The sequence below is a fragment of the Anolis carolinensis genome, chromosome 4 (assembly GCF_035594765.1).
Source record: "Anolis carolinensis isolate JA03-04 chromosome 4, rAnoCar3.1.pri, whole genome shotgun sequence".
NCBI classification, from domain to species: Eukaryota; Metazoa; Chordata; class Lepidosauria; order Squamata; family Dactyloidae; genus Anolis; species Anolis carolinensis.
In genome coordinates this window covers 172,401,733-172,423,253 of record NC_085844.1, presented here as the reverse complement: position 1 = coordinate 172,423,253, position 21,521 = coordinate 172,401,733, and the positions used below count along the sequence as shown (strand labels likewise).

The 21,521-nt window shown below is 41.4% G+C and overlaps 1 protein-coding gene across 6 annotated transcripts in view; it reads left to right on the top strand.

The window, feature by feature from the left end:
• Nucleotides 1–491: 491 nt before the first annotated feature.
• fggy (FGGY carbohydrate kinase domain containing) overlaps nucleotides 492–21,521 on the top strand; it is a 229,471-nt gene continuing 208,441 nt past the window's right edge. For 3 of the 6 annotated variants that reach the window (XR_010005402.1, XM_062978262.1, XM_003220146.4), the window contains exon 1: nucleotides 15,300–15,444. The gene's annotated coding sequence lies outside the window, so the exon portion shown is untranslated. Of the gene's footprint in view, nucleotides 718–15,299; nucleotides 15,445–16,688; nucleotides 16,831–19,464; nucleotides 19,557–21,521 lie in introns of those variants that run through there. The other 3 variants (XM_008109371.3, XM_062978260.1, XM_016993203.2) reach the window with 3 other exon arrangements.

Sequence of the window (21,521 nt, the reverse complement as noted above, 5' to 3'; positions counted from 1 at the left end):
GTGAGGACACAAGAGAGGGCTTGTGTCCTTAGGAACTTACCTCTAAGGGAGGCCAACTACACAGGCTTGGAAACACTCTAGAAAGTGGGATAAAAGTGGGGAGCTACAAAACACATACCCATATGCGTACTTGATCATGGAATAGCATAAAAAATGTGTGATAAAAAGATTTGCATAAAATCCAATATTGGGTGAAAAATGTATTTCCACAGACTACTGTATGCCCCAGCACTCCAAAAATTGAGTTTCTTGCAGTGTAGACTGCTCCAGCTGATGGAGAGATGCCAACATGCTAAATGGGAGCATGAAAGGAAAGCACTTCCCATGAGAACTCTCTCCAACTATTTCTTTGTTCTCGTTTCCTGTGCATTTCTGAAAGGAAACTGAGCTTGAAATGACACAGCGGGCAGCAGCAAGTTGCAGGCAAGTGACCCCAAAGGGAAACAGGGTTTGTACGAGCAACCTGGAGGCACCAGGAGTGAGGAGAAACAACAGAAAATCTGCTTGTGCACACTTTATTATATCTGCATCAACGCTGCAATACTTATGAGATGTAGCACATCTTGAAGTGTTAATAGGGGGAAAAAATGAAAGAAAACTTCCAGCGGATGTCCCAACATACCTTTTGCAGTTTTCTTCAATCTACATTTACCAAATATTTCTGGAAATCCTGGGACCATTTGCTGGGACTTAGAACTCTGTGTGTGGACTCTTGAGGTACCAGAAATTTTAATTCTACTGCCTTAATCCAGATTAAGCAGCTGTCTGAAAGGGCCCTCACTCTTGGCAAAATATTACATTCTATAGAAGAAGCTGTTCGTATGGGATATCTGCTTTTTTCTTCCTCATGTTATTTTTAAAATTACTTCTAAACAAGGGCTTTTCAATATGGTATATTGTTTAATTATGTTTAATAGTATAATGTATTACTGTAGGTATTCCCTGAAAAAGGCAGGATAGAAAAGAAATAGGACCTGTGACCATGATACATGAGCACAACCACTACTACCAGAATTAATATTTTTTTCAAACTATTTTTCACATGGACTACTATTGACTGGGAAATATCACCTCACAGGGGGCTATTCTTTCACCTCAGAAATAATCAGACAATATCACATTATATTTGTAATCAGAAACAAAAGAAGTGGAAAGTTAATATTTACTTTTCCTCCTCTCATGCATCTGCAGTATACTATATAAACAACTTTTCTGTCTTTTTCTCGAGGGGCTCTGTGAACATGGGAGATTAGTAAAGCAACTCTTAGATAAAAGAGAAGACAGGTCATATAAAAATGTTATGTGTTCACAGAAGAGCTTGGAGATTTTTACTTTTGGGGGATTTAAACCTTCCAAAATCTCCTAGTCAGCATGATCAGCGGTAGAGTCTCAAAGTTTTGGTTTCTTGAACTCTGGAGAGACTGAGGCCCCTTCCACATAGCTGTATAAAACCCACATTGAACTGGATTATATTGCAGTATGGACTCAGTTAATCCAGTTCAAAGATGATATTGTGGATTATCTGCCTTGATATTCTGGGTTATATGGCTGTGTAGAAGGGTCCTGAGACCCCTTCTAGACTACCCCTATATCCCAGGATCTGATCCCAGATTATCTTCTTATCCCAGATTATCTGGCAGTGGAGACTCATATAATCCAGTTTAAAACAGATAATCTGGGATCAGATCCTGAGATACATAGGCATTCTGGAAGAGGCCTGAGCCTTCCTAAAGTTTAAGATCCTCAGCAGATGGGTAGATGTGATAGGGTTTTTCTCATCCCCTTCTACACTGTCATATAAAATCCAGATTATCTGCTTTGAACTGGATTATGTGGCAGTGTAGAAAAGTACTAAGATTCAAAAAAGCAATTAAAACTCTTCTATTTTAGTTGGCATTTAATCTGTATAATTCGGAGTAAGGTATATGCTCTAGATTTTAATCTACACACACACACACACACACACCGTATATACGGTTTTAAATTATTTTCTCTATGTTTTGAGTGTGCTATTTGTCTTAAACAAATCACATATTTTATACCTTCATTGTTAGAAAATTGAAACACAAGTAGTCATTTTCAAGCTACTAATTCTAAACTGTAATGAAAATATCATCCCCTTTTAAATCTGCACTAGCCCTAAGTAACCTTCATAGTTTCCCAAATGCACCTCCATATTTAATAGTGAAACTATTCTCAAACTGTCTTTAATGTGTGGGAGAAACCCCACGCTATGTTCAAACAAATCTATTCCTTATCCCATAATAGTGCAGTCATTGACAAGAGGGATGTGAATGAATGAACTGTGTTTTAAATATGCACCCAGCCACACACACACACACACACACACACATAATTGAGGTTTTCCATATGGCAAGATATGCTTTTCCCCTATGTGAACTTTCAGGAATACACTGAAGAACAAAGGGTTTAAAAAAAAAAAAAGAGAACACACATTTTCACAGACCAAAAGAAACCATATCCAGTTAAAATTCAATACTGAAATTCTAGCATCTGGACACCAACTAGGATCAGCAGTTAATTATATGGAATGGTAAGATTTGTTTATACTGCCTTCAACTTCAAATGCTTTCCAAGGTGGGAAGGACGAATTGGCAGTCAACTAGTGTTCTTTTCTTTTAAGAGTCAATGTTGAATATTTCAGGCAGCTGTTTCTCTTCCCTTTCTCCCACGAGTAGGGTCATTTGTTCTTTGTCTTTTCTTCTTAAGAACCTGCCATTTCTCTCAGGGATTGTATCATATGTCTTCAACAGAGAAGTTGATCTTTGTACAGTTTTAATGGGTGTGAAGAGCTTGCGCTCACAGGCTACTTTGGGTTAGGGCCAGAATCACTTCTCCCACATTCACATTTCTAAGCCTTGATTTTTTTTCTGACTTAAATATGCACCAAATATTTTGTTATTTTTTTAGCCACCAACATACATTAATTGCAACCCATTTGCACTTGCACTAGTCATACTCCACAGATAGCCTTATTTCCAGCTTGCTGAATCCTACATGAAATGGGCATCAGTGACCCTTATAATGATGTAATAAGGGCTTCCATTTTATAGGTTTGAAGGCATTAATGAACTACAGTAGAACCCCAGTACTCCGAATTAAACCGGCGGACCTCAACTCGGTCAACCGGATAACTCGGATTACCAGGTGGGACGAAGGCTGGAGCGGAGGCGCTGCAAACGCCTCCCGGTTCAGTCCTCGTCTCCATGGAGAGGCTTCTCCCTGGGTCAGAAGGCTGAATCGGCATCACGTTACACAACAAATTTGACAGGAAAAGTAGTTCAATACGCAGTGATGCTATGTAGTAACTACTGTATTTATGAGTTTAGCACCAAAATATCATGATGTATTGAAAACATTGACTACAAAAATGCGTTGGATAATCCAGAACGTTGGATAAGCAAGTGTTGGATAAGTGAGACTCTACTGTACTTTCAGAAGCATTTGGGAATGCATTTTTTCTGTTTAAGGGTTATGGCCTTTTGAAATGTCATTTGCAAGTAAAACTTGGCATCTGAGAACACTAGAATTTATTGGCTGTTTTTTTAATCTGCTTTTTCATTGTTATTTTAAGGAAAGATCTAGGGCATGTCTAGAGTGGTTCAATGGCCATATAAGATTATGCCATACACATATAGCTTGAAGGCATCTGATTCTACCTGTGAAATTAATGAATGATTCGTAAAATTATTATTAAGTTGACATAGTGGAACCCAGAAGAGAAACACTACTTTCCTTCACATTAATGTGCAGGCCTACATTTTTGTCATTATCTATTAAAACAGCAACACAATGCCATACTAAAGTCTATGAGAAATGCTGAGAAGTAGAGGCATTCATCTAGAAACCATTCCTCTCTTGCGTCTTTTCCTTTAAACTGATATTTAGCTTTGAAAGTGACTTTGAGAAACAATGAAGACCCCCATATTAAGCACACAGTTTGCATTATTTTAGGAGGGTTCCCTAAGATTACTACGATTTCTAAACTCTTCTTTCGATTCATTGTTTCTATTTTTAAAAGAGTTCACAAACTACACATATAATCAGACATTCAATGTGTTATTTTTGTTTCTCTGTCTTTGAATCAGAAGAACTTCATCAGCTGAGAAATTTCTGAGTTGTACCAGCTGTCATTTCTAAAACTCTTAAAACCTGTAAAACTCTATCCAACTTTTGCTGATCTGTCGTCACACTACTAGCCTCATTCCTTGCTGGAATGTACCTGTTGCATATTTGCATTGTGGTTTGACCAAGGACTCTGAATTTCTAGTCAAGGGGACAACCATTACTCAAAAGACATGCAGTGAAAACTGCATGTCTTTTGGGTAATGGTTGTCCCACCCCCTGCAAAGTCTATTCGAGTCTCCTGCTACCACATTTACTCAAATCTAATGCTTATCATTTTTGGCTAAGTTACATTGCCAGAATTGAGGTGCGCATTAGATTTGATGGCACGTTAGACTCACACACATAAACCCACCTGTGTGAAATGGCCTGGAGGAACCTGCATATTTTCTCTACTGTTGCTGTTACTTGACTATTATTGTCCCTGCCATACTGTGGGCAAAGGGTTGTAGTACCATAGTATATCAAGGAGAGATCATGGAAAACTGAATCCACTGAATCCAAAGCTATCCTTCTTTGGACACTCACATATAACCAGGGTGGTGGGGAGTAGGGGAGATTAAAAATTATGGAGTTGGTTTTAAATCCTCTCAACTTTGAAAAAACTAGAGATAATACTCAGGGAGAGGGGAGAAAGGCAAAAGGGAAAAAAGGGAAAATATGTCATTTTCTTCTAACCACGTTTGTCTTTACCATCTTGATGGGCTTTAGGAAGCGATCCCCTCTGCTGTTACAAATGGCTTGGCCTTTTGTACTTCAAATTCCCCCCTTTGATCCCAGGCACATTTACTTTCAATTCACAGACAAAATCCTACCAGTCTTATTACGATCAGCTTCGAAGAATGCCTGCACATTTTCCCAGCCTTAAACAGTTAGTTGCTAACAGGACCTTAGGACAAGTTACATCAAAATTCTTCAGCCATTTCTATAATGTAGGAGAAATCATAATTTCATTATCTATTGTATAAATCTGTGTCAATTTACCATTTTAAAACTGAATGCCTCCAACTAAGCAGAATTGTGAAGTTAGATTTCCATCCAATAGTTCAACCGCAATAGTATCCCAAAATGTACAGATGTCTTAAGAATTTTTGAAAAATGTGCATGACATGATACAAAAAGAAAAAAAAACAGTAACAGCAAATCCCAGATATACATATGCCTAATTCTTAATGAAATACACATGATAGCGATACTACAGCCAGCCCATTCCCAGTAGACGAAGGGGATGACAGTTTTTGAAACAGCCTGGAGGGGTGTGGCAAGCACCCAGCCCCTAAAATCTCACAGCTGCTGTCAATCTGGAGCATCAGAGTTCAGTATTTGCTTAGCAAATGTATTTTACATTATTCCATTTCATTACCTTTGCCATATAAAAATGAGTAGGCCAAGAGTGATGTACAAAGGCCAGGGATGGGAATCATGCAGCCATCTGAAAAGTTGTTTTACTGCAATTTGCAATGTTCCTTTAATTGTCTATGTCTGCAAGGGCTGCTGGGATTTGCAGTTCAACAAGAACTGGAAGGCCACTTAATTCCTACCCAAGTAAAAAAAATTAAAAAAATTCTTCAGAATGTCCCAGTTTGGTAGGGATACCAGTAATTTCTATTAATCCTTTGCCATTGCACCTTTTCAGTTGCTTTTTAAATGTCCCAGCTATTCTCATCTATTCTGCCCCAGTTTTCCCCTTACATCAGTTGCTACAAGATAAGTTCAAAAAGTAGTTTGTACTGAAATAAGTTGAGGGAGAGGAGAGGAGAGGAGGGCAGAATCCTATTCTGGCAAATGCAAACTGCTTAATCCTCTTATAGTTCATCTGACAATGATTTTTTGCCATTTTGATCACACTCTGATATTACATGGCCACACTTATCCTAGTTTTCATGTGGGAAATATTGGAGGGTGTTTTAAGAAATATTAAGGATCAAGTTGACAGACCTGGATCTACACTGCCCTATGTCCCAGGATCTGATCCCAGATTATTTTCTTAAACTAGAAAGTGCAGGCTCATATAATCCAGTTCGAATCAGATAATCTGGGATCAGATCCTGGGATATAGGGCAGTGTAGATCCAGCCCAGGATGGTTGAAACCTCTGAAATAAAGGAAATGAGTTGGGAGTATATACTTGAAAACAGACAGGAGGGGAAGAAGTGAGACCTAACAGAAGGAAGTGAAATGAGCCAAAGTGAGGGGGGGGGGGTACATAAGGTTAAGGTTAAGGCAGCAGCTAAGTTCTAAGGACAAGCCCTATGCTGGGGAAAAAGTTTGTGCTTATTCTAAGAACTGAAACATAAGGAAGAGGGTCTGTGACAATGCCCTTGTAGAATTAATTGTACTATAAATCTGATCATTAAAGAGACAAGCAAATGTCACTTGGAACCAAGACATGGTGGTGATGTGAGCCTTTAATTAGATGCCGGTGTTATCCCAGAATAAGCAGTTTCCCAGAGGACTTCAGAAGATGTGCAATGAATTGTAAGACTTGCTTTATGGGCATCCATCCTTGGGCAAATGCACCTGCTTGCAAGCCATGTAAAAGACAGTGCGTAAATGTCTGGATTATTACATAAAAGCTGTCTGGGAGACTAGGTAGAGCAATTAAATCTATCCTGCCTAAATGAACCCACAGTCCAGGTCAAACAAATTTCATTTTTATTGTTCCTTAAGGAGATAGTGTCTGTGTGAGAGACAAAGAAAGGATGGGGTAGGGATTTTTTTTTTTTAAAAAAAACCCAAGATGCCTTTTAAAAATTAAATGATCACAGGAGTGCCACAATAGGCTAGATAGATGATGTATTATCTATCTAAGCTGGAGTTTAAAACTAATTGATGACTAATGTTGTAATTCCCTGATAGCTAGGCGGATCTATATATCTCAGCCAAGCTGAAGGGACATTTTAAGAAAAGAAATCATAAATTTTTAACCTTATACAAGCATGTAGCCGGTGTGTGTGTGTGTGTGTGTGTGTGTGTGTGTGTGTGTGTCTTGAGGGGCTTCAACCCCCCCCCCCCCAAAAAAAAAAAACAATTCTCAGGGTGGTCAACGAGAAGGCCTTACATTTATTATTTAAACTGTTATGTTTATTCATCTTATGATATGATCACCATGCTCAATACATCCCATATGCATGGGGGTATTGGGATAACGATACAAAAGGTTTGCTAGGATATATCCTCTCTCACTCAGACTCAGCCTCCCCGAACCAAAATCCCACCCCCCACCCCGAATCAAAATCCTGGCTACGGGCCTGACCTTATAGAACCAACAGAAAAAGCAAGAAGTGACTGGCTAGGCCTTCCAAATCAAAAATCAATTTATTATGAAACAAGAGAAACAGTGGTAGTGATGGTGAGGCTATCTTTTAATCTGTTAGAATGCACTGAGCCAACTGTATATACATGTTGCTCTTTAATTACTCAAATCTATCATAGTAAAATGTTTTATCTTTTTGGAATCAAAAATTGATATAGCCTGAAATGTAATTCCCTTGTATCAGACTTCTCTAGTGTGCCAAGGAATCTAGTGATGTTTCATGCATTTTATTTAATTTGCCAATTATCTCAAACTCAATTTTAATTTTAAAATACAATTACTGAGATGTATTGTCAATGCCACTTTCTACATATTTTTCAATCAGTGAACACAATTAAACTTATTGTTCTTTTTATGATGAATATTTCTTAACAAAACACCAAATCACTGAGTGGGTGTGGGCATAGGGAAGAGAGAGGAAGGAAAATTAAGTTACTGAAATCTTGTCAGGCACTATGCACTGAGTACTTGCTGGTAACTCATGTATCAGAAACAGAAGCAAGTGACTGACTGTAAGAAACACAAGCCAGGCCTTGTTAGAGCAGATGGTTCAAAGGAGACAGGCTATCTGGTTTCTGCTGCCCTCTCCCATGTCTGAAGGACTTAACTATTGTAGATAGTCCTCAGGATCAGCTAACACAAAGATCCTAGAAACTATTGACCACCAGTGGAAACAGTGATGGACTTCATAATTCTAAGCACAAAGATTATAGCAGACGCAGACTGCAGCCAGGAAATCAGAAGATGTTTACTTCTTGGAAAGAGAGCAATGACCAATCTCGACAAAAAAAAAATTGAAGAGTAGAGACATCACACTGGCAACGAAGGTTTGCATGGTTAAAGCAGTGGTATTCCTCATAGAAACCTATGGATGTGAGAGCTGGACCATAAGGAAGGCTGAGCAAAGGAAGATAGACACTTTTGAACTGTGGTGTTGGAGGAAAATTCTGAGAGTGCCTTGGACCGCAAGAAGATCCAACCAGTCCATATTCCAGGAAAGAATGCCCAGCTGCTCACTGGAGCAAAGATGAAGTACTTTGGCTACATAATGAGAAGACAAGAAAGCTTGGAGAAGACAATGATGCTGTGGAAAATGGAAGGAAAAAGGAAGAGGGGTTGATGAAGGGTAAGGTGGATGAATGTTATCCTTGAAGTTACTGGCTTGACCTTGAAGGAGCTGGGGGTGGCCACCACTGATAGGAAGCTCTGGCATGGGCTGGTCCATGAGGTCACGAAGAATCGGAAGCGACTGAATGGATAAACAATATTTTTGGAAAGAGGAAGTTTTCCATTTCCGTTGCAGATGTATTTAGTGGAATATAAAGAATCAAAGATATGATCAGGTCCTTGTGTTGCCACAGGACTGAGTTAGGAAAATGCTGAAAAAAGATAGAACTGCTTATAGTGTTATCCTAAACCCAGACCCTGAAAGATCTGAGCCCCTGAGATCAAGGTTCAGATAGATGACCTCTTGATACATCACTTGGTTTCAGAAGCATGGGCCTCCTGCTGGGAAGCCCTGCCTGACTCTCTTTCTTCCCACCATGACAGAATAGGTACTGATGTCCGAAGCACCGGCATTCAAATTGATTTGAACCTGCAGCAGAGAGTTCTGCAGATCCATCGCAAAAGGAACAGAGCGGGACCGCAGCAGACTATTATTAAAAGATCTTTTTTTCTTCACTTTCCCTTCCTTGAACTATGTAACAAATCCCCCCAATAAAAGTAGCATTCATTTTATAACAGTAACACTCTCTATCTGGTTATTTTGTGTCTTTCCTTGACTCCTTTTTTTGTATGCAATCCTCCCCCTCCCTCTCACTAACCCGTCCGTCCTTTAAACTCTGGCTGAGGCTCCTCCGCCATAGGTTAATACGGCGGACGATACAAATTGGCTCATATCTTTATCAAAATTACCCCTAGCACGCTCTTCTTTTAGTTCTAACCCTTCCTAAGGCTCCTGACCCAAGGACCACCAGCGGAACCAAAATCAGTCCAGTTTAAAACTTCGGATCAGCTGACTGTCAAAAAAGCCGGCTCCGATCGCTCCTTTACAGCCACAGCCGCTTCCCGGCTCCCGCGGCGAGCGGATTGACTCTGCAGGGACACAAGCTTCTCCCAGGGCTGCTGGTAGTGGACTGCCATTCCCTGGGAGAGAAATATAGTTTCCTCAAGGACCAGCCGCGATCCTCCTCCGTTCATCCATTCACCTTCATTCATATGAATGACCGGACTGGAATCAACAGGAATCCCTTCACTTTGTTATTTCCATGAATCTCCTATTGCCTGAACTGTTTATGAACTTTTCATGAATTGCATGCTTATATGTTTATGAAATATTGGAATCAATTCTTTATTTACTGTCTAGCCAAATGTCACTTGGTCTATAGGTCCCCTGGAAGATTCCCAAATTCATATATTTTCCTTTATATATATATATATATTACAAAAAGGGAAACCGGGTTTACTCTCTGCTTTAAAGCCGGAGGGAATCTGAATTTCCTCCCGGTCCCCAGAAAACCCGCGATATGGCCAGATTGTTTACCCACACACCCCCCAGCCTATATTTCCACTCAGAACTCACTCAATTTCACACCAAAAAATACCTTTTTTCATATTTATGCCTATAATTGTCTAGTCTTAAAAATACAACCAGCAGAAACCACCTTGGACCATTTTTCCTCGGCTCAACAGCTGACTGTCAAATCGCTCTCCTTGCGTTAATAGCCTCCCCGATCAGCGCTATTAACGCAGGGAGGGAAAATGAGCTATAAGTGTTAATATTTAATACTTTTTGGCTATAATATGATTCTCTATATCCCCTAGTATGTTTTAACCAATGAAGGCACAGTCTGAACTCTAGCTGAACCCGGAAAATATGTATTTTTCCCAGCATGGTTTATATTCCAACTTTATTTTATTTTATTTCACATAATTGTCAAATCATGAAATCAAATAGGAAGTATTTTGAACTCAACATGAACCCCATTTCCTATGACCCAGGTTTCCTTTCCCAAAAACAAAAGGATGATCTGCCACCGCTAAATCCAATCAAATTCAAATTGCATGGACAATATAGGGCTTGAGTCGCCGAATTCGGAGTTTGCTGACCTAAAGGTGATTCGCCCCAAGGCAAACATTGTCATAGCTCACCCAAAGGAAAATCCAGGACACCTCAGGAAGGTGTCCTGCAGAGCCTGTCAATATGGCTCATCACCACCCATCTTTGCTCCCATCTCTGACACCCCAAGGCATATCTAAAATCTGTATACGTGACAGGAACCCGGACATCCTTGATTGCTGCCATTAATAAAATAAGTACCCTTTAGAAATCAATCTAGCAGGACTTAATCCTCTGGTTCCTGTCCCCGTCACCTCATTGTTTCGATAACTCCCGCCTTCTCTTTCCTGATTGGCCTGAGTAGAGACAAAAGGCAGCTTCCTATTGGGCCAACGGAGCAAGGCGGGAAACGAAAGCCCGCCTCGTTCAACCTTCTAGCCTATCAACGATCAGATGGGCGGGGAAGCAGGGCGGGAAATTCAAAGGGCTGTCAGACTGAAATTTTGTATAAATATGGCTTTATTTTGATTGTATGGGACCCTAGTAGGTCGGATGATCGCTACTAGAGTCCTCTTCAGCTGAATTGCTCAATAAAGATTCCTTGGCGGATTTTCCTTCAACTTTGGCGGACCTTCTTCATTTCGGCTTCAGGTTGTATTGCGGCTCGTATTTTCCTTTTTGGCTCCGCCAAGGTCCGTTCTCTCAGGACCGGATCGGGTCTCTCCTTAAGGGTCCCGATCCCCTAAAACACGGTCGATAACAGTACAAGCAGGGCCGGTGCAACGTAGAGGCCACTGAAGTGGCTGCGTTGGGCACACGTCAAGGGGGGGGCGCTGTCGAGGCCTCAAAAGTGCCCCCGTGTAAATTTACCGAGGAGGGAGGCGGCAGCGGCTGTGGGGACCATCGCCTCCCTCCTCAGCGAAGAGCTAGGCCTCAGATGAGGCCTTCCCCGTTCGCCGAGGGCAGAGGTGGCGGCGGGGCCATCGCCTCCCTCCTTGGCGAAGGCCTCAACTTCCACTGAGGAGGGAGGCGATGGTCCCGCAGCTGCCTCCTTGGCAAATGGGGAAGGCCTATGGAGGCCTAGGTATTCTCGCAAGGTCTCACGAGAATACCTAGGCCTCCATAGGCCTTCCCTGTTTGCTGAGGGTGGAGGCGGTGGCGGGGGCCATCGCCTCCCTCCTTGGCGAAGGCCCCAACTTCCGCCGAGGCGGGAGGCGATGGTCCCACCACCGCCTCCCTCCTTGGCGAACGGGGAAGGCCTACGGAGGCCTAGGTATTCTCGTAAGACCTCGCGAGAATACCTAGGCCTCCGTAGGCCTTCCCCGTTCGCCAAGGGGGGAGGCGGTGGCGGGACCATTGCCTCCCTCCTCGGCGGAAGTTGAGGCCTTCGCATGGGAGGGAGGTGATGGTCCTCCCCGCCACCGCCACCACCGCCAGAGGTATGTTGGGGGTGGAGGGCACAATTTCGGGGGGGGGGGCGCGGCAGCTAGGTTTGCTTACAAAGCGAAATTACCTAGGGCCGCCTCTGGGCACAAGTATTTAAAGGACACAAAAAGTTCCCTATCAGCCAAGCTGGCAGGCTTTGGATAAGATCTTTTATGGGCCCAGTATGATCACCTTGCTGGCTGATTGTCCACCTGCATTCTGATATTGTTATATCAGAATGCAGGTGGACAATCAGCCAGCAAGGTGATTATACTGGGCCCATAAAAGATCTTATCCAGAGCAATCCAAAAGCTCATCATTGCAGCCCCACTTCCGCTATTTTAGCAGTGAGACTAGAAGATCCCATCACCTAAGCACATATTTTAGTGACACCCTGCTCTGATAGCAAATATCTAGTACCCCTTCCACACAGCTGAATAAAATCCCACATTTTTGCTTTTAACTGGGATATATGTCAGTGTGGGATTTTAATCCAGTTCAAAGCAGATATAGGATTTTCTGCCTTGATATTCTGGGTTATATGGCTGTGTGAAGAGGCCCTAAGAAAAACAATGCAGATACCAATAGGGGAAAATGTCACTATTTACCCCATTACAGAGCCTCTGTTGTGGCTGGGCCATAGCAATGCAATGGTTAATAAAACCATCACCTTTACAGCCTCTTCCTCCATTCCTCAACATGCCAGGACTTTGGCCTTCAAAGGCTATGCTGCAAGTGAAGTACGTAATATGATTAAGTGAGCCTTTTAAGACAGATTTATGCAAAGAGTTTCTCCTCTAGCAAGTGTCACATTGGGTCTAACTCTGTAAGGGAGAATATTTCAAAGATGCCACCTCTTATTTGGAACCACTAAATTATCTGACATTAGTGGTCAAACAGGCAGCAGGCCAAATTAGAGCAGCATTGATTTATACGGCTGCTGCTGCTGGCTTTCTTTCCACTTACAAAGTAGAAAACAAAGAACTTTCATTCATCAAGCAAAATTGAACTGGAGAAAGGAAGTGGGATGTGCTGGAGCCCTAGTATTTCTCCTGGTAACCCACTAGCTGGTCCCAATAAAGCCTTGGACAAGACTTGAAAGAACACTAGATTTCATGTACAGCAGTTGTGTGTGTTCCACGTCACCACAAACTCATGGATTGTGTCAAGCAAGGAATTCATAATTGAATCTGAAATTCCCTGCTCCCAGAACCAATACACATGGCTGTTGTAACGATACAGTGAGTCCACAGGGAGCTTTGGTACTTGAAGCAGAAAGAAAACAATATCAACCTCCATATCAACCATATATATATATATATATATATATATATATATATATATATATGACACCAAAAACACACAAACGTAAGTAGGGTGTATGCCTTCTGGTGTAGCGACTTTGTAGGGCCATGTGACCTGCTGTCTGGCCAACCTACCCCCTTGAATTTTTGTGGTGCCATGTTCTACTCTGTGGGGGAAGGGGGAGAAGCAGCCAATTCGCTTAAACCACTGGTTTGAACTAATTGGCTGATCAGGCCTCATAGAAGTACAGTAGAGTCTCACTTATCCAACATTCTGGATTATCCAACGCATTTTTGTAGTCAATGTTTTCAATACATCGTGATATTGTGGTGCTCACTTCATAAATATAGTAATTACTACATAGCATTACTGCGTATTGAACTACTTTTTCTGTCAAATTTGTTGTCTAACATGTTGTTTTGGTGCTTCATTTGTAAAATCATAATCTAACTTGATGTTTAATAGGCTTTTCCTTAATCCCTCCTTATTATCCAACATATTCACTTATCCAACATTCTGCCGGCCCGTTTATGTTGGATGAGACTCTACTGTACATGGATTTGGTTTCCACTCTGATTGGGCATTTGGTAATAGGTTTAGAAGCTTGCTCAGATTTCATCCTCCAAACCTGTAATTTGTATATTTGTTGTGGCCATGCAACTATTGTGTTATTTGTCACCATTTCTGGAGGCAGTTTAGCATGTGAAAGTTGTGGTTTGGTGAGGCACAAGCATTTGGGACAGAGGAGACTGAAGATCTTGTAAAAGGACACACTGCATGATTCTATTACATTGAGCCATGGCAGTTTGTGTGGTGTCAAGAGTGTATTAATTCTATGGTGTGGTTGTTGTTTATTCGTTCAGTAGCTTCCGTCTCTTTGTGACCGCATGGACCAACCCACGCCAGAGCACCCTGTTGGCCGTTGCCACCCCCAGTTCCTTCAAGGTTAAGCCAGTCACTTCTTGTCCATCTTGTCCTTAATCGCCCCCTCTTCCTTTTTCCTTCCATTTCCCCCAGAATCATGATCTTCTCCAAGCTTTACTGTCTTCTCATGATGTGGCCAAAGTACTTCATCTCTGCCTCTAATATCCTCCAGTGAGCAGTCAGGCATTACTTCCTGGCGTATGGACTAGTTTGATCTTCTTGTGGTCCAAGGCACTCTCAGAATATTCCTCCAACACCACAGTTCAAAAGCGTCTACCTTCCTTTGGTCAGCCTTCCTTATGGTCCAGCTCTTGCATCCATAGGTTACTATGAGGAATACCATTGCTTTAACTATGTGGACCTTTGTTGCCAGTGTGATGTCTCTACTCCTCACTATTGTATCAAGAATGGTCATTGCTCTCCTTCCAAGAAGTAAACGTTCTGATTTCCTGGCTGCAGTCTGTGTTTGCAGTAATTTTTGCACCTAGAAATACAAAGTCTGTCACTGCCTCTACTATTTCTCCCTCTATTTGACAGTTATCAATCAGTCTGGTTGCCATAACTTTGGGGTTTTTTGATGATTAATTGCAATCCATCTTTTGCACTTTCTTCTTGCACCTGCATTCGGCGCAGAGAAGGCTGAAGATCTTGTAAAAGGACAGCCCCCCCCCCCCCCCTTAGGAGTCTATGATATTGAGCCTTGGCAGTTTGCGTGGTGTCAAGGAGTGTATTCAGTCATCGGGGTGGGTGCACCCATAATCACCATCAGTTTTGTTCGTGGGCAAAGAAGAAAAAAACCTCTAGTGGTGTGTGTGTTTTGTACATTGCAACTTTACCTGCAAGTCGGTTTAGGTGCAAAAACAGCAATGCTGGGGGAAAAAATAACCTAGGGAGGAGGCAGAAGGGACGCTGCTCGCTCGCCTAAGTCGGCTTCCCAACTCTGTGCCATTTCCCGTCCCACGCTTATTTAAAGCAAGAAAAGAGGCTGGGATGCCAGCCAGGCAGGGCAGCACTGACCAATCCGAAAAGGCATTGCAATCGCGCTCCTGCCAAGAAAAGAAAATGAGCGAGGCTTGCTCTGCATCTCTCTCTCCTTCCCTCCCCCTTTCTGCTTCTCCTCCTCCTCCTCCCTTTTTCCGGCAAAGGCTCCGCTCCCGGAAATTGCCTTGTCAGGAGAACGGTGGTTGCTGCAAAGTGTGCGCTCTTAGCCGCCGCCGCCGCCGCTGTTTGTCTCTTGTTAGCTAAGGTCATATTTCACTCTTGGGCAAGTAAGTGGCTTTTGCTTTCCAACCCAAATAATAATTAGCTGTGGATCAGAGCGTTCTGTTTCAGGAAATCCTCCTGCGGCTGAGCCTTTCCTTTTCTTCGGGGAAAAAACATGCCAGGCCCGTTGCTGTGGATCGCATTTGCAGCCACCAGACCTCCCCCCCTCTCCCCCCCCCTCCCCTGTGCTCTTTGGTGAGCAATGATTGACTGTGACTGCCACTGGATAATGGAATGGGAGGAAAGATCATTTGAAATCCTTAATGCTGCTTGTTCAGCTTGTTTTTCAAAAAAAAAAAAAAAAAAAAGAACATATACACATACTTGCAGGATTAATTCCCCAGGGAAAACCATGCACACCCCAAGTATGCAATAAAACCAGAGCTTGGAAAAGGTCCTTTGTGGACTGCAGCTTCTGGAACTGCCCAGCCACTATCTACACCAGTGGTTTTCTATCTGTGGGTCCCCAGATGTTTTGGCCTTCCAGAAATCCCAACAGCTGGAAAACTGGCTGGGATTTCTGGGAGTTGTAGGCAAAACTCCTGGGGACCTACAGGTTGAGAACCACTGATCTATATGGTGAGAAATTCTGAGAGGTTTTGGTCCAAGAAATAACTTTCCCAGCCTCTTGCCTGGAAAACAAGAAGGTACAGATTATCCTCAACTTCCACTCACAAGTTTAAGAGACTTCTACATCCTAGACCAGGCATGGGCAAACTTGCCCCCCCCCCCCAGGTGTTTTGGACATCAACTTTCCTAACAGCTGGAGTTGTAGTCCAAAACACCTGGAGGACCGAAGTTTGTCCATGCCTGTCTTAGAGGCAACATTTTATAACTCTTTTTTTTTGTATGACTGTGTGAGAGAGAATATTTGTCCCAGGAAAAAGACATTGGGATGTGAATAAGAAGTCATAGAATCATAGAATCTTAGAATCATAGAGTTGGAAGAGGCCATCCAGTCCAACCCCCTGCCAAGAAGCAGGAAAATCGCATTCAAAGCACCCCCGACAGATGGCCATCCAGCCTCTGCTTAAAAGCCTCCAAAGAATGACCCTTCACCACACTCCAGGGCAGAGAGTTCCACTGTTGAACAGCTCTCATAGTTAGGAAGTTCTTCCAAATGTTCAGGTGGAATCTCCTTTCCAGTAGTTTGAAGCTGTTGTCCTGAATCCTAATCTCCAGGGCAGCAGAAAACAAGCTTGCTCCATCCTCCCTATGACTTCCCCTCACATATTGTGTCTCCTCTCAGTCTTCTCTTCTGCAGGCTAAACATGCCCAGCTCTTTAAGCCTCTCCTCCTTAAGCTGCTCCTCAGGTCTCTTCAGGAGATGTCTCAAGGGCCAACCATGACCCAACGCTTATGGAAGACTTGTAGGACTTAGTCTCCTGCAGGTGTGGTATTTGTCCATCATCTTGTTCCATGCTGTGGCTAGTAAAGGAGGTGGAAGATTTGGTCCTCCAGATGTTATTAGACTACAGAACCTATCCACTCTAGTGTTGGGAGGGCTGGGAGTTCCAGATTTTATTCCAACCTCTCGAAAAGCTGTTGAAGGCACTGGATCAATGTTCAAGATATGGTTCAGCACCTTGGATAGCTTATTTACCATTCATTTCAAAATCTGGAGTACATCTATCACCACACTGACATGGGAACACCTTGCTGACATTGGTACCATGCAAAGTTTGAATCAGGCCATATTGACAAGTATAGGTGAACCAGATGTTCCTAGCTGTTTCTCTGTAGTGTGAACATTCAACTATTCATAGAATCAGAAAGGACCCAATGGAGCCTCTGGTTCAACAACCTGTCCATGCAAAATTCCACAGCTCAGCATCCCTGACAGGCAGATCTCCAGTATCTGTTTGCACTGTTTTTTGCCTTTTCAAAGTTGGAGTCCAACTCCCAACATTTGTTATTTTGACTAGAATTCATAGAGCTTGTTCATTTTGTAACCCAATATCATCTGAAGAGCCAGTCTTTCACCTTCTCTATTTCTTTGTAAAAGAATATAGCAAAGTTTAGTTCCCTTCAAAAGAGATAAATGCCAACATTTCATGGCCTAATTAGTTGGTTCATTGTAGCTGGTCTATTGTTGTTGTGTGCCTTCAAGTTATCTCTGATTTATATGCATAACTAGGGTAGAGGTGGGTACTATGCAAGAGCTTCAAAGCCACATAGTTCATGGGAGTTTGGAGCTTTTTATATTTCTATCATTTTAAAGATAATAAATACGTACACATTAGCCAATATAGGTAAAGTAGACTCAAAATTAGTTGAAACAATACTGAAATATCTGTGAGGTGATTTTATCTGTTAATAGTGAGTTGGCAAACTGAATTACTTAATAATAAATAACTCAGTATTATTCAATGTACTGTATTTGTTGTTGAATGCTTTCAGGTTATTTCTAAATTATGGCAACCCTGAGGTGATCCTATCACAGGGTTTTCCTGAGTGCGTGAAGTCACTCAATGGGTTGGTTTCCTGTTGTCAAAGGCTTTCACGGCCAGAATCAGTGGCATGCTTCTGGAACATGGTCATACAGTCCGGAAAACTCACAGCAACCCAGTACATAAGCCATTTTGCCCACCCCTATTTAAAGCTTATTTAATACATTTTCCTTCCTTTCCCTGGGCTGAACAAACATCAGATATAATCTTTGTCTCATCTCAACAGCAGCAGCACATGTCTAATCCTGATATAATCTGACTATCGGATTGATCAATTACAGCACAATCCCATTTTGCTGGTTGTATAGCAAAAGCCTCTTGTGCTAGTTGAAGTGGTCTTTTACTGGTGGGGCTACCCTTGTTTCCTTGTAATCTCCCCCTTCAGCAAATCCCAGAGATCAGATGGCAACAGGGATCTGATGGCATAGTTGCTCTGTCAAATTAAATTGTTAGGAAGAAAAGAGGAGGAAAAGCAGCATAACTTTGTCATGCCAGATCCAGAACTTTCATTGACCAGGGACAAGACAGGTTAAGGGCAGGGTAGACCTGCGTCCTTGCCAACCCCCCTAGTCAGCTCAACTTGAGTTGGCGTAATGTTGGTTGAGTGAATTAGGATTGTTCTGTTAGATTTCAATCCTTTAACACACATAACTGAGAATAAGGCCCTTCTACACTGTCATATAATCCAGATTATGAAAACAGATAATCCACATTATCTGCTTTGAACTGGATTATATGAGTCTACACTGCCATATAATCCAATTCAAAGCAGATAATCTGGATTTTATATGGCAGTGCAGAAGGGACCTAAGTTCCATTGAACTCAGTGGATTTTGCTTCTGTGCAAACATGCTTATATACCTCATTGGTCTTTGAGAACTTCATCTGTGCTCTTTTGGATGCCTCTCTAAACAAATGTAGTGTTTGGATAGTAGCTTTTCAGTAATGGCACCCAGATTTGGAATGCCCTCCCCAAAAAGATTTCCAGATGCCCCCCCCTACAGTTTTTTTTTTGTCAGAAGGCTTTTCAAAGTATATTCTGATGCAGGATATTTTTGTGGGTTCTTCTTTACATTAAATTACCCAGAAATCTTTGGTTATTGGGCTAGTTTATAAAATATGGCAACAAAACAAAAAGACTCAAATGTACTGGTCTGGTGTTGGAGCCCTTGGTTACATGTAAACAGACATGACAAGGAACTGTTAGAAATAGTTTAGAATTGCAGATTTATCAAACATCCAAATAAATGTTTAAGTTTAAAATGACAAATTACTTATGGCGGGCCTTATTTACATTTATGATTTGGAGGTGAACAAATACTGTCCATTAAACTTCATAAACTAGTGGCTGAAACATCCTCACCACAGGGCTAAAAATGTCTGCAAAAGCGTGGTTTACAGCATGTATTTAAAATTGATTTAATTGTTGAATGTACTGCTGGCCTAGGTTTTCCATTCTCTGCCACAAATAATTATGGATGCTTGGCTTAGGTGTTGGTTTGATAGAATGAGTTTGCTGGGAAATGGACTGGATTACAGCCAGTATGTAAATGCTGATGTTCTGTTACTTTGTAGACTCCTATCCAGAAAATGAATAACGTTGTAGAGGAGTTTGCTAATGCAGATGAGTGGTCAAATAAATTCCTGATGTGACGGAAATTTCCTTAGTGAGTATGCCCACTAATCCCCATAGATTTTGTCCTAATATCTGTGGGTTGTGGGATGGTAACACAGATAAGATTTATTTGTACCGTTGCTTTTCCCCAAAACTGAGTCTCAAGGTGAAAAACAGATTTTGAATAAGTTGATGGGAAATAATGGATTATATATTATTTGCCATTTATTGCATGATCCAGGCTATAGTCTTAAAAACATAAATGTCAATAAATTCCATTTAACTCACTACTGACACCTATGTAAAATATGTAGGGTTGCATTATTTTGGGATGTGTATAAGATTGTATATTAAAAAGATTCTTAAAGTGGATCTGATGTTCATCTAATGAAAGAAAGGTTTTTATTGGTATTAAGGAAAAATGGATTTAGGTGTTGTCATATATTTATGCATTTGAAACCAATTCCCATTTGATTTAGTGGAGCTTGTTGTAACACAGGCAGGTATAGGGTTGTTGCTCTTGCCTGTCTGGTAGTGCTGCATGCCCTGTTAAACTTAATGGGACCTATGTTTGAGTGACAATGTGTAAGGTAGCACTACTTCTTAGACCCCTTCTACATTACCATATAATCCAGATTATCAAAGCAGATGATCCGCATTATCTGCTTTGAATTGGATTATATGAGTCTACACTGTCATATAATCCAGTTCAAAGCAGATAATTGGGATTTTATATGGCAGTGTAGACAGGGCTTGGGAGTGCCTTGGACTGCAAGAAGATCAAACCAGTCCATATTCCAGGAAATAAAGCCTGACTGCTCACTGGAGGGAAGGATATTAGAGGCAAAGATGAAGTACTTTGGCCACATAATGAGAAGACAAGAAAGCTTGGAGAAGACAATGATGCTGGCGAAAATGGAAGGAAAAGGGAAGAGGGACTGACCAAGGGCAAGGTGGATGGATCAAGTTGCAGAACACAAACACCAAGAAATACATGGTAAAAATATGGTTCATATGATTGCTCCTTGGTAGTCCATGTGTGCCCTCCTAATTAAACAGAATCAAATCTTCATTTACTATCCTATCAGAGAGGCTGCTGGGTATTTTCCCTAGCATCCAATTTCAATTGTACTCCTTTTAGTTCTCTGAAAAATGGATGAGACCCTTGGGAACAGAACAGTTAGTTGTGCTGGGGGCTGCAAAGGACACTGAAAAGTTGGCAAATACTCTTCATGTGGGTGTTCTTCCATCAGTAGATTTCTTTTAATTTAGTGGAAGGATACACCCACATGAAGAGTATTTGCCAACTTTTCAGTTGGACTTGCTTTGTAACTTGAAAACTAGATCTATACGAGCAAATTTATGTAATTGGCCCAATAATTATATCAAATGCTTGTATGTGAGTTCAGCTTTTGAATTGAAAAGAAATAAATGCAAAAGGACTCAAGACTTGATTTGTATTCTGCACGAAGCAGTTGTGATTTTCTTTTTATCTGAACAAGGAATTCTTCTGTATTTCTACCTTGAAGTCTTGTTCTGTGTCATTCACCTACCATTATCGAGCTTATTGAACTGTTCACTCCTCAAATTTTCTTTTAGATGTTGAGGCAGGAGCCCTTGATCTTCACATGGATAGTTTCAAATATGTTTCAAATTCTTATTCATCTCATGAATGGGAATCAACATATGAGAAGGTTTAAAGCAAATTCTAGGACTGTTATCCTTGCCTTATGAACATGTAAACAAGTGTCTTTACATTTCTAATTCTGTTCAAATTATCTGACAAACCGATTAACTTAGAGATGTGTGCATTATTCATTGAGTGCTGGAATTAGTCCTTGCATGCTTGAGAGTTCAGCTATAGAAAGAAGCCCATATTTCAATCTTACATAATTTATGGCTTTTATTACTTCAAAATTATCAGCTGTAATTAGTTGCAGTTTGCTACTAAGATTTTGATTTTTGCTGATGCTCGTCATGGCAACATTGTGTTCTTGGTTAAATGAGATTTTTGCTT